The 14,874-nt window shown below is 33.8% G+C and overlaps 1 protein-coding gene across 21 annotated transcripts in view; it reads left to right on the plus strand.

The window, feature by feature from the left end:
- Nucleotides 1-14,874, plus strand: part of DMD (dystrophin) — a 1,063,969-nt gene that overhangs the window by 885,331 nt on the left and 163,764 nt on the right. The gene's annotated exons all lie outside the window — the stretch shown is intronic.

The following is a 14,874-nucleotide window of genomic DNA, read 5'->3' on the forward strand; positions in this document are numbered from 1 at the left end:
AAACTATAGTTTCCTTCCATGTAGGAGATGGAAGTATTAATGTTTCCTTCAGGCTAAACTGAAGTAACAACTGCTACAAATGCTTCTCAAGTTTTCCATTTCATACATACATCATTCTGTGATAGAATCACACAATGATTATTTCTGATGTCTCCTTAGACTACTTTGAAATGCATACACTTTTTTTCAATTTAATTTGAACTCCAGCTGCATGACACCAAAGTCTGACAACAAAGTCAATTGGAATTACATTGTCTTACTTCCTTTAATTCTCTTAATACATTCTGTGCTGGACTCCATGATTTTTAAAAACTAACTCCTACAGAATAACCGTTCCCTATTTCATTTGCTAGCGTTCCTCCCACTCCCAAATTGTCCCTGAGACAATTGTGATCCTCTCTACAAGCAAATTTTGTAATTGTGAAATATTTGTAGATTCGAGATTTTTTCTAAGTATGATACTGTAAGGGAGGAGAGACCTAATGGCATTTTAGAGGACTTTATGGTTTTAGCTTTAAATGCAGTCGATAAAAACAAATTTTATAAAATAACAAAAACTCTTCAGCTACTATTTTAATACTAATATAAAATAAAACATCAATGACTGTAACAGGATGTAATAACTTTATTTTAAAATAAATTGAAATCTCATTTAAATCTTATTTAAATTCATTGGAAATCTTTGTCGTCCTACAGATGTCCATATTTTAGATTGAGGAATATTTTTGTTAATTTAAAATTTATTGAATTTGCTATGATGAAAATGGTAGTTGGAATTTGTTGCATTTTTAATAGATTAACTTTCAGGAGGTTGTAAAATACCAACGACTCTTCAGCTAAATACATCACCTACTTGTTTGTACAGCCTAGTATGTTGTTTTTGTCTTTTTAAATACAGTTTTATACAATAGAGAATTCAGTAGGTTTGGTTGGTTGGCACTCGTGGAGGCAAATTTAATTTTCCAAGGTTTGTTTTAAATATGAAATTGGGTTAAAAACTGTGGAGTGCTTCATCACATTGTTGTACCAGTTTAGGTTTGTTCTGCTATGGTTCTTAGTTTGTAGTAGATGAAAGTTAATCAGTTCTGTTCTGTGGTCTTTTGTTTTAACAGCTTATGAATTTATTTTCTCACATGAAAAGAAATGTAATCACAAGCAGTTATTTAATATGTAATAGTCATGTATTTGCAACTGATACAAATTTAATCTAAAAGCCTCATCTGTCTTACTTTGCTTGGAAATCAGTCACAAAAGACTGCAGAGTTTGTTATGGTGATAACTAAGGCAATAGCCCATAACTAAGTTCATTTTAAATACATAAAGCAAACCATTATTCCCTCTGCTGATTCCTTTTGCAATAAATAAGCTATACATTTGTGATCTCTTCTGATTTAGGTGTTACCACTTTAATTATAGTGAATGTTTTATAGAATTAATATAATTTTTGACCATATCACACTATCTATTTTAATGTTTAATTTCCATTTTTCACATAAGAACAGTAATAAAGTGATGGGTAGGCAGAGAATTGTAATCTTAAGAGTAGCCTTGTAAACTTTAAACTGTCCTTGACTATACTATTTACCGGAATACAAAGAATCATTAAGATACAGAAACGTTAATGCTGTTCTGCTAACAAGGAACAACCAAAAGTGAGTATTCTTTAACTTTCTTGATAATCACAAGTGTAAGACATGGTCTCTGGAACCCTGGAATTATGGGAACATTTTGGGAAGGAACCAGTACCTGGGCTCTGGCTGCAACAGGTTTCACTAGAGCAATTTCATTCTTCACATATATACATTTGCACCTTATGCAGTCTAGCTAGAGTTGAAGTCAGACTATTCTGGATAAAGATTCTTTGAAAACAAGTCTGCTAATTGTGAAAGATAAAAGTTAGACTGATGTTCAGCTGAAAGGAGAATGAAAGAAGCAACCTGACAGAGAAGCTTAGTGGCAGCATTACAATGCATTCAAAATGAATAATTTCATATTTTTTAAGCACATTTTTTGTTGCATCATTTTGTGAGTATTTGTGAGAAGTGCTTGTATCTTTTGGTTGATAAAAGGTGAGCTGTAATCTCCCCTACAGTGGCCTACACATAATTTGAGTCTTATTAGTATTCATATAGATTTTTTTTCTTCTTCAGATCAAACATCTAGTGTTTTTATGTCTATGTATGTGTACATGTGCATGTGTGTTTGTGTATGTAATAGTTGAAATTGGTCGTCCAGAGTTCTCTACATACTAATCAATACACTTACCTTGTCTAATTTATTGCATAATTAACTTTATTCTTTTTCTTAATGATAGTTCCATCTGTTGCATTCCATTTTCTTTTTAAATGACTTTTTCTTGCATTAGATTATAATAGGTATCTTAATATTATTTTTCTATTTTAAATGTTAACATTCTTGTATGAGAAAGAAGTATAATAGACCCAAAGAAGTAGTGTTTGAATAAAATATGTACCTGAATTTAATGTGCATAAGTGTATTAATTAATGCAGTTATTAGTAGAACAGATTGACTATTCTCTTTGATTAAGGGCCATTGGGATAAATAATAATTAACTTTTTCCTTAGGTGTAGAAAAAATCCTGAATTCTAAAGAAGAAAATAGGTGACCAATAAAAAATTGATTTTTTTTTCTACCTCCAACCCACTTTGGTAGAATGTGCTATTATTAGATCAACAGTTTTCATTTAGAGCCAAATTTTTCCTTTTCTGAACTTATCCTGCTGATTTCAGTGGGAGCTCAACGTGAACATCTGCAGGCAGAATTTGACTTTTTAAGTATTGGTAATCTCTGATCTGTTTCTGATAGCCTGCTGAGAGAAGTGACTAATACATGTATAAAGACTTGCCTGTCTTTTTATGCCTCTGAAGTTCAGAATTGAGGTCAGACCAGAACATTTTTAAGAGATTGCTGTTTATCAGAATAAGAATGACTTGAGCTTTTAGAAGCAGAATTAAACACCGATGTTTAAAAACCAAAGTGTTATACCTACTCTATGCTGGTACTCTAGCATTTAACAGAGCTTTTTGTTTTATCCAGTCTTCCATGTAAATCCAGCACATACAGACACTTAACTGATGACCAAGTATTAATATTCCTGGACTTGACATTACATCAGAGATGTTCTTGAACTCTTATGATTCTGTTCAATTTTTTTTTTCTTTTTTTTTTTTTTTTTTTTTTTTTTTTTTTTTTTTTTTTTTTTTTTTTTTTTTTTTTTTTTTTTTTTTTTTTTTTTTTTTTTTTTTTTTTTTTTTTTTTTTTTTTTTTTTTTTTTTTTTTCCTTTTTCTTTTTTTTTTTTTTTTTTTTTACTTGGAAATGTAAATATTTACACACCACCACCACACCACCCTGAAGTAATACCAGTACATTTTTTTTCTTTTAGTGTAGTACCATTTTATTTAATCTTTTCTGAGTGTGGTTCAGGCAAGTGGGTAGATAACAGGAGGAAAGGTATCTCCAAGGAGCAAGGATACCAGAAATCCTGTGTCCACTGAATCTTCTATGTATTATCTGCTCTTAAACATTTCCAAGTACAAAAGGACATATCAGAATGTATGTATAACCTGAGACTTGTATGTTCATTGAGATGCATGAGAGGGAAAAGGGGAAGGAATGCTAGAAGTTGAATTTTAATGCTGTCTGCTTTCTGTGAGGCCGCTTTTTTTTTTCTTTTTTTTTTTTTTTTTTTCTCCCTTAAGATGTCTGGCATATTGTTTTTAATAAATCTTTGCTTAGAAGCAGTTGGCTCTCCTATTGCTGTCACAATTATGGACTCAGGGAATATATTCGCTGTTATCTATCAAGTATGCAGATTCTGTAATGATATTTTTACTATGGTATCGGCAAATCAATGCACAAAACAAAATCAATTTATCAAGCTCGTATACTGGTACACAGTATGATTTAGGGACTGCTTGAAGTAGGGAATACAATGAATGTTAGATGCCTGGGATGCTTATCAGTGACACATTGTACTATAGTTTTCTCATTTTAATACCGATTATTTAAAGCCTAATAGAATTTTGTCTTTTTGTTCAAGGTTAACCCATAATAAAACCTGGTAATTGCTAGTTAGTGCTTCTAAAGTGCTTCTCATTTCCAGGTAGTATGAGTTAATCTTCTCAGCTTCTTTCTGAAACTGCAATAGAAGTAGTATTATCCCCAATTTACAAATAGGGCAATTGAATCAGTGAAACTAATTTGTCCAGACAGCAATGCCACTCAAATTATTTTTATTCTCTTAGGCTTTTACCTGCAAATTGTTTATTTTAGTACAGTTAAATTATCTGGAAGATTAAGAATGACAATTTTCATCATTTTCAGCTGGAGCCACAGCTACTCATTTCCAAGAGCTGCAGCCTGCTCTCCCTCCAGATGTGGCAGGGCAGCCTCCCACCCAAAAGGGTTTCAACCTGAATGCTTGGAAGATGCTACTTTAAAACCCTAACCTGTTACATTTTTTAAGTTTTATTTAATTGTCTCATTATTAGTATTTTATTTAAGCATTCTTTCTTCCTACATTAGCATAAAAATAAATTGTTCTAGGTTATGTTCTACTAAAGTCTGCCTTTAGAAATGTATTCCCTTTTCTGGTGTTTTTGAGGATGTTCCCATTAGAAGAAGAGCCCAGGAATTTCCACCTTGTCTTGGAGATTTTGTCTTGAAGTTTCACCCCACCCACATATAGTAGTGGTAAAGAGGAGAGTTATAATATTAGTTAAAGAACTGGAAAATACTAGTTTAGGAAAGGACTCAACAGTCTTTCTGATCTACGCTCTTCTGGAGGTTAAAGATTGGATGAAATATAATAACTCCTCCTGGTATGAAGTTCTGTGAGAAAAAAAAAGTCTCCCTTTCTAAAAGTAGTAAAAATTCCTAATCTGTGTATGTTTTTTTATTAAAAAAGAGAGGAAGAGTTTTTGAAGCTTCTGGTCTGAATTCTTTTAATGTTAGTTGCATGTCAGAATACAATCTGTCTTAGTAGCATTTAAGCTAGCTGTTGAATGGCCATGCTAGGAATCTATATTTTTCATCCTAGGTTTTGAAATACAAGTTCTGCCTGCTGATGTTTGGAAGCTTGAGGTGGTTTGTAATATCATGATGCAGCTATTGTAACTTGTTTTAAACTGCTTCCTTCTTTTTTGTCTATGAATCTACATTTACCTTTAAAATAACACGCTGCCTTACAAACACAATAGGGATTTACTTTATAGTAGGTTTTTTTAGTTTACTTTTTTGTTAGGGCAAGGAGAATTTGTGTGAGTCTCTGTTGCCTGAAAGAGTTTTTTATAACATACGTACTCAATCTTTTATGTTTGTGTATGTTTAATATACATTGTTTACTAGTTAACTAGTAAAGACTAATGGTTTAAAAGTAGGTTTGAGTGAAGCTCAAGGACGTGAACATATAATCTTTTCAAGTGCTTTTAGGTTTAATGCTGAATGAAACCATACTATATGAAAATTTCCCTTATAAAAATCCCTTTATTTTTCTATGTTTTCCAAGCAGTGTGTATCAGACTTTCAGATTACAATTTGAAAAGCTTCAAGTTGGTTCCTAGGCACTCCATCTCATAATTGCCATATTAGCTTCTTGGTCACAAAATAACTGAGTGACTGACTTTGATTATGTGAAAAAATGGTGCAGAACTGTTTATGGACAATTTAGCAAGGATAGCCTTTGCCATGTCATGGCTATAGTTCTAACGGAGTGGTTTACAAGCTAAATGTGGTCATGTACTTCTCCTCCTCCATGCAGGAGAACAAAATTTCAGAATACATTACAATGCAGTAGCATGGATTGTCTTTATTCAGGGATCATAAAACTGCAAAAGTTCATAGCAGCCCTGATCATAACAAAGTGATATGTTTTTCAGGATATTTACACCTATTAATGTGCTTCTATTTGTTGACGTCCTAATGTCTGCCTGTCTTTCTTTCTTTCTTTCTTTCTTTCTTTCTTTCTTTCTAGTTATTAAATTGCTCCAAATAGAGTGGAATAGACTAGAATAGTTCAGTTGAAAGGGACCTTCAAATCATCAAGCTCAACTGCTTGACCACTTCAGGGCTAACCAGAAGTTAAACTACGTTATTGAGGGCATTATCCAAATACCTCTTGAGCATTGACAGGCACAGGGTAGGGTATCAACCACCTCACTAGGAAGCCTGTTCCAGTGTTTGACCACCCTCATGGTAAAGAAATTTTTACTGATATCAGTCGAACCTCCTCTGGCTTCTCCCCTTTGATATATCAGAAAAATAATTCATGGCATTTGTTCCTTACTTATTTATTATATTCCACTTTTAATATCCTTACTTTTTAGTAAATACACATTTCATTTTCAAAATTGTAGGAATGAAATACCTTCTGAAAAATTTAATGTTTTATCAGATTCAGAGATACAGAATTCAGAATGGGATAGGAATAAAGGGCATTTTATTTCTTTCTTCCTTTATGTCTTTTATTTGAACTATTTTTATCCCTGAAAAGGATTTATATTCTACTCTGGTGCATTTTTGCTTGGTCATTTCTCAGTTTATAACAATATACATAATGGAAAATCAAATCAGTAAAATCCATTTTGTTTCAACACTGCCTGTCCCCAGGAGCACTAGAATCAAATAAAAATACAGTGTGAGTTTAAAAGGAAGCTAAGTGTAGCATATTGGACTAGCAGCTGACAATCTCAGGTTTCACTGAAATTTGAATCAGTATACACTAAACCTATCAAAAGGAAGTTTATTAATTTTTAATGAAAAAAATGGGGACTGTTCAACTTTCCTAGGTAGAATATGACAATTTTTTCTACCTTTGATAGTTTTAGATACAAATCTGAAGGTGTATTCTGGTCTATGAATATTCCTCTGCTTGACACTGAGGGAGCTGAGGTAGAGAAATGTCAGTGCTGGGAACCTGCTGAGGCTGGGTATAGGACCTCACCTCACTGTGCAAGTGGATGCTGCTCTGATTTAGCTGCAGCTGCTGCTGGTATAAAACCCAATACACCACAAGTTCATTTGACACAGGAGGCTTTTCTCTGTAAGCCATCTCATACGTTCATCACATTTCCAGATATCCTTTTCTGTCTTTTTCACTGCTTACGAGAATTGAGGTTTAGCACAGATCTGTCCTAATGGGAGACTCTTCCATGTGAGGGAACTGAAAAAAAATGCCAGGCTGGCATGAGGCCACTGCTGTGTGTGTCCCACAGATCTGGGAAAACAGACTTTGTAGGTAACATTGGCCTTTTCTTGAGAAGTGCTTCATATTAATAAGTGTCAGAACATGTAAGTGGATATATAAGAGGGTGGACTTCTTTTGCTCATAATTCTGGATGTACATAAGTCCATGCACCCTGATGGGATGAACCCACAAATGCTGGGTGAGCTGGCAGATGCCACTGCAACTCTCAATTATCTTAAGAAGGTCAAGTGACTGGGAAAGATTCCTGAAGACTGAAGGAGCGCAAATGTCAGTCCCTTCTTCGAGAAGGGCAGGAAAGAAGACAGGTCATTCAGTCCCACCTCAAGCTCTGTGAAAGAGGTTATTAACTTCTGAAATCTTGAATATACCATCTTTGGGAGAAATTAGCTTTGAGATCAATTTCCCATGTAGTACTCAGAGCAAACCTGTATAGTGATCAAATCAAGCCTGTAATTGCTGTAATTGCCAGGCCATAAAATCTGAGAAGAAAAGGTGGAGATTAAACCAAATTGCCTTTAACATCTTAGGCAGGCATCTATTCCTGTCTCATCCATAACCGAAAAGAAAAGACAGACTCATTTCCAGAAGCTAGAGTTGAACATTTGAAGTATTAGGTGCTTTGGTAAAATGAACTTTGTCTCCTTCAATTTTTCTTTTCAGCAAGAGATGGGCATCATTATATATTTGATGAGATTCATGATCCCTCCATACATGTGTATGGGAAATGTTAAGAACATTTGATCTTTAGTAATGTGTATAGGATGAGGACAAGATAGTCGGAAAGCAATGTTTCGTTATAGTTGTAGCGTAATTGTTTACACATGGTCTTACAGAGATTTTCCTAAACTTATGAACATAATTTAAAGTGTTCTTAAGGCCATACAAAAGACAAAAGTAACACACACTCTCACACACACAAAAAACCAAACCCTGCTCCCAAGCTATTTTTCATTGCAAAAAACGTTTCAAATAACTAGGAGATGGTAAGAATAGTGATTGGATTTGAAAATCATTATTGAAAATCTCAATTACTATTATTAACTTCATGAATGAACAATTGTGTAATGATTGAAATTATTAGATGGTATTTATTAGATGGTAATTATTAGATAGTTTCTGTTTAATATAATTTTTAATACAAATACAGCTAAACTCAGTCTCAGTACTACTGAGATGTACATGAGAATATGACTTACTATGTACATGCTATTGTGTTCCTTTTATCGATATGAATGCCAAGCAACAATAAGTTCTTGCTCACAGTACAGCTGCATTGTTGCTGTCTGTTCTGAAAAGGTATTGAGGTTCTCTGTGCTGGACTACGTTTAAACATATATGGTAGATGGTGGGGTCAGTAAAAATCAGCTTGGTAAGAGAAAAAGCAAATTTATTGAAGCACTGACAATTCACGTTAGCAAACAATAAATAAAAGCCAGCCTGTATTTTACTTTACTGTTTTTCTCTTTGCATAAGGAACAAGTCTTGTTCTGAGAATACACTTCCTCTTCAGGTAATGTTTTCCAAGTGGCATAGGGAATTTAGTCACACTATTCCATTAACTTGAGTGGGACAGAAGTTACAAGCTCTTGATTTAATTTTGCTTGGATTCGTGAATTCTATGTTTGCCTTGTTATCAGCTGTTGCACATGTGGCTGGGGAGAAGAGGGGTCAAGAAGCAGAAATTGTGCATTGTATAGTCAATATTCCTTCCTGAATTTTCACTTTGAATTTTGTGATGGAAACTCCCTGAGGCTAGCAAAGTATATAATATATCTATTGTTATTGAAATAAGCTAATTCACTGTTTATTTACTCAAATGAGTCATGAATTTCCTTACAGATTTAAAGAAACTGATTTATGAATCCTAAACAAAAACATGTCCTTTTCATGGCCATGACAAAAGGCATCTCCATTTGGTGAGGTCTTTAAGTATAAAGACTTAGACTTTTGTATCTTTAGCTCCCTTCTGATCATTGGGCAGCCTTCCAAAGAGGCAGTCGGTGCTTTTCTATATGTTAGGGACCAATAAACAAAAGCAAGGAAAAACAAAACCAAAACAAGATGGCATGTGAAATAAGACATGCATAGAAGGACAGTAACAACAACAAAAAAGTAATCATGTTTAAATAAATATTTGCTCATAGAGTTGGTATTCTAAAAAGAGTTGAGGGCTGTGTTGGCTTTTACAATTATTTTTATTTATTTATTTTTTTTTTCAACAGGATACCCAAAGCACTAGCAACTTTAATGGAAAGGACCTACAAATTATTGTGGGGTGGAGGGTGAGGGAGTAGGAGAGTGGTTAGTCTGCATATTCTGAAATAAGTAAGAAACCAATGTACTGGCACTTGAGTTCTAAAAGGGTCTGTAAAACACTTCAAGAGATAGATGAGCATGGAAAGCATATCATTCAATGTGATCATCTGGGGTTAAAAATACCACAGCTGAAGAGATAAGATGGGGGAATGAAAGTACTTGGTTTCAAACATAAATGTAATATGCACATATCAGAAACTGATGGAAATAATAGTAGACACTGTAGCATCCAAGTTACAAGTTGCACAGTAAAAAAGAGTAAGTTTCTGACAGTGGTGGCCTAATGCTATATTTAATGAAGGTTAGGAATCAAATCACAAAGATGGATGAATTTTATCAAACTAGCCTAAAATCCTTTGGAATTTGAATTCCATCCACAAATAGAAAATATGGAGTGTTAGGGAACACTAAGAAATAATTGGTAAGGGAGACATTTCAAGAAGGGAAATTACAGTAAGTGCCTTGTCAGAGCATGCTTTTAAGATTACATTTTCAGATTAAAACAAAAACAAAAACAAAAAAAAACACTGCTTCATGGAGTAACCTCTTAGGGTGGCCACAAATGGGAGAAGAAATATTTGGCGTGGTACTAAGCAATACAGGTTCAAAACATTGCTATCGTAATAGGGATCATTATGAACTAAAGGTCAACATTTTGCAGGATAAAACAAAATAAAAACAAAACAAAACAAAAATAATAAACTATCCACCACAGCGACATTCAGTTTTCAGAAGGAGAACTATACACAAATGAAGAACTCTACTTAAAAAAATCCAAAAAGAGTAAAATTTGAAGACAGCATGGAGACATTACGATGGAAGCTGAAAACAAATCCATCTCCTCTAAATAGAAGGACTTTCAGAAGACCTAGAAAGCTGGGGTGACTAAAGAAAAGTGTAAAGAAAGATATTTTTAAAAGTATCCATAGAAAAAAATAATAAGATTAAGACTACCATGTCACCGGAACTAGGTAATTATTCAGTCAAGAGTTTTAATGAAATTAAAGAATAAAACAGCTATTACTAGTAACAGTATTTTCTTGCTTAAAATTAGTATATTGAGGACTGGAAGGTGGCAAATATTGCAATAGTTTCTATAGTGCATCTAATCAGGACTGTGGACCTACAGAACAAGAAATTTGGGAAAAAAAAGTATACTGTAGAAGAGACAATGTAGCTTTTGTAAAAGTAGGTAAGCCATACATCTCTTAGTGTGCCTTCAAGAAAATATGAGCATGTCAACAACGGGATATGGCTTTTGGGGATTCCAAAATGATTTCAAAAATGTTGTTCCTAAAAATGTAGGTTACTGTGGGAAAAGAGAGAAAGACTTGATAAGGATAAATAACCACTTATCTAGTTATTTATTTCCTGTAAAAGGCAGAAAATAAAAAGCAGAGGTCAACATTCAGTTTTCCTAATGAGAGACACTGCGCTCAAGAAGGTCTACCCTGTCTAGTATGCACATAAATGAACTGAAAAGGAGAATGAATAATGCAGTGACATATCTTGTTGATGATACAAACCTATTTAAAGCCCTTCAGGTGGGGATGAATTGCAAACAGCTATAGAAGGACCTCACAGTACTGGATGGAAATAAGGTGGTAGCAGATGAAAGTCAGTGTTGATAATTGTTAAGCAATGCATTTAGAAAACTAATCCCAACTTTATATGCACGGTAATGAGCTCTCATTTAGCCCTTTTAAACATTCCTTTAACACTCATGAGAGAAATCTTGGAGTTGTAAGCCCTGGTTCTCTGAAACCACACAGCACTTCCAGCACTTCAATACTCAGCACTATTCAGAATGCCAAATCAAATGTTAGAAATATTTGGTAAAGCAGAAAATATTATACCATGGTATAAGACCTTATATTGTAGGCAGTGTTCTGGTCCACCAATTTCAAAAATATAGCAGATCAAAAGTATGGAAAGCTCCTGCACAAGGACAGAATAAATGAAGGAGGAACGTGATTTATTTTGTGAATTTCACATCTGCCAGGTAGGTGTCTGTGTATGATCTAGTTGTCTTGGTTCCCTTAGTGAATGCAAATCTTCTCAGTTTAATCTCTGTAATTCACAGTGTGATTCATGCCATTCTATAGTAAAAAAAAAAAAAAAAAACACAAACATATTCAGCTTCTGTTTTGATCAGTGATTGAATATAAAGGCACTATATGGTGACTAGCTCAGATCTAAGTATCTTCTTTATATACGCATTTAATTGGGTATGTCAATCTTTGAATCTAAACCTGGAAGGAGTAAATATGAAAGGTTTTATAAAGTCTGGAATAGCACAAAGAAAGTCCAAGAAAGATTGATCATTGTCTCTCATGAACTAAGAATGGGAGAAGATCTCAAGTGGTATCTTAAAAAGAAACCAACCAACCAAACAAACAAAAAAAACATAAGAGGTGGTTCTTCAACCTAAACATTGAGTTTAGGCTATTTTGGATGGTAAAAGCCTATGTTAGTTCAAAAATCAAGTAGATAATTTCACGTAAGAAGAATCCTTCAAGATCTAATTGACAAAGAGAGACAAATTCTGGCTCCAGGATCTCTGAGCCCCAAATTGCTGAGCTGGAAGAGTACAGCAAGGAGCGGGATACTCACGGTTTCCCAGGCTTTCCTTCTTCCCCAAGCAAATGTATTGGTTTGCTCTCAGAGACAGGATGGGCGAGATGAGCTTTTCATCTGACTGATTATGGCTGCTGTTATGCTCTAGACTCCTACTATTTGGCTGGCTATGGTTTCTGGTGGTATGTCTTCTAGAGTCCTTGCTAATTTTCCAAAGCATTTTAAAATATTTTCTAACAGGACTGTACGGATCATTTAAAATCCAGTTTACCACCTACAGTATCACATAGCATTGAAATTCTTTCTTGTGTAAGGACAGTCGTAATTTGGGGCTGTTTCTCCTATCGCTGTTCACACTGAGAAGTCATTTACATCCTGAGCCATTTAATTGGTTCAAATAGATCTCTAGTTGTGGTAGTGGAATACTACTCACCATGTACATTTCTTTTTAAATTACCAACACTATAGTTAACTATTTTTTTTTGCTATAAACCTGTGATAGGTTTGGTATTTTTTATGTAGAAGGAAAAGTAATGGAAAAATGAAACAGTCTTACACTATGCAAACTAATTATTAAAAACATAAACATTACTAAAGATTTTAATAATACTGAGAAAATCATAGTTAAGTAGAAATTCCAAATTTCTGCTTTATAGATGAAAATTATTGTACAACATAAATGATTACTATTTCTTAAAATTGTTTGAATACTTGGTTGAAAAAAAAAAAAAAAGAATTCATACAAAATTTCACTCAAACAAAAACAAAAAACCTAGCTCTAGAATCATGTATGTTGACTGGTAGACTATTTGTATAAACTGTTGGTTACCATAGTATTGTAGTGGCTGATGTTTTTAATCATACAATATCATATGACAAGTCTTTCTAAGGATTTTTTTTTTATTTTCTGTCTTCAGTTTTTAATTGTAAGATTATTGGCATTAATGATAGCCACGCATTAATTAGAATTCTTTGTTTTGGTGTTTCTTACATTTTGTCAGTATAACTAACACAAATGCTAGTAAAAACCCAGGCTTAGTAATAATAGAAAACAGACTATCAAATTTAGAGATATTGAAAAAGCTATTATATTTTGTATGTTGGAACATTAGCATAACTGCAAAAGTCAGTATTCCTAAAGAAAAAAACAATAAGAAAATAATGCCCAAAATATGGGGGGAGATATGTTTCATATTTACTTCCATATATTTCTTTGATTTCATTTTTTGTCTCATGACTTGTTTCTGTTCCTAAGCTTTCTCTCTGTAAAATAAGGTATGCTCACTAAAACGTGTTGACAAATCGTGACCGATCTTTTATTTCACCTTAATTTAGGTATAATGATTGTGTGATTTACAGAATCATTTATGTCAATCTTAAGTGAGACCAGTATTTTCAAGTCAACATTACAGATTGAAATAATTGGTCTGAAATCAGCAAGATCCTTCAGTGCATGCTTAAAAACAAGCAGTGTATAAGCTTAAACCTACGTGCTTTGCCTGGGCAATGAATTTTTCAATCCAAGCTTGATCCTATGGCCATAGAAATTAATAGCAAATTAAGTTGGCTTAATGCAGGAGCTGCTTTAGAGTACATTGCAGTGCAGGAACTGATCTTTGCAATAGATGCTCTCCATTTTTTCTAACAGTATTTTAAATTTATATACAATGTGGGCATTGGTATCACTAGCTAAAAGATGTTCACTCATCTTGGAAGACAGGTAACACTGGCAGAACCCATGTGACCATTCCAATCATAAATGACAGAGTTGTGGCCAAAGACCTTGGGCCACTAAATCTGAGAAATCACAGGAAAAAAAAAAAAAAAAAAAAAAAAAGTGAAATAATTATTTGCAAGCTAAATGCTCACACTGTGGTATACATATCTTCAGCCTATGAACAAATGCCTATATTTAAAGCATGTTTTTGTTCTTCTGAACTCAATTACTGGCTTAAATGATCAGATTAAGCAAATATAACTTTGTGGGATAAAATCAAACATGCTAGATTTGTTTTCCTTTTCTTTTTACCTCTGGTCTTGCTCTCCTCACGATACTATAAATCTGTATTCTTCCCAGTAACATCAGTTGTGTCCCAATGGTATGAAAACTGGTGAGATGTGGAGAAGTGAATTGTATGGCATGAATGCGATCTATGCCGTCTTCTTGTCACCATCAGGGCATTTGTGTCATTCTCTGCATTTACCTTTACAAATGCCCATCACTTCTGTTTTGTGCATTTTATGGATTTATCATTAGTTATCCTATACATGAATGCCATTGAAGTCAGTCTAACTCCTTATGTTGTAGGGCAATTTAGCATAATTAGTGGACCCAAATCTGTTTTTGAGAGAAATTTGAGGAACAATTTTTTCATGTGTTTGCCTTTATTACAGTTCATGTACCACGACATCCTAATGTCTGTGAGTGTTCTATACTATTTACTTCTAAGGTTTACAGAGATACTTGGTGAGGATTTTTGATGTTTGCATCACTTGTTGGTGAAATGATTATTAGGAATCATTTCAGGTTTTCTGATTACCCAAAATGAGATGCAGACCGTATGTGTTCTGTATTAAAAATGCTGAGAGAAAGGAGCTGGAAAGCAAGACTAATGCAGCAAATAAATTATCCCTGCCTTTGTGAGCAGACATTATAGGGCAAGAAAAAGTGGTCCTGAAAATGACAGAATTTTCCCCTTAGAAATGGCTCATTGGTACATTTTGACACAATTTGTCATGTTAAAGATTCATAAAT

Source organism: Cygnus olor, chromosome 1, assembly GCF_009769625.2.
Source record: "Cygnus olor isolate bCygOlo1 chromosome 1, bCygOlo1.pri.v2, whole genome shotgun sequence".
In the NCBI taxonomy this organism is placed as follows: domain Eukaryota; kingdom Metazoa; phylum Chordata; class Aves; order Anseriformes; family Anatidae; genus Cygnus; species Cygnus olor.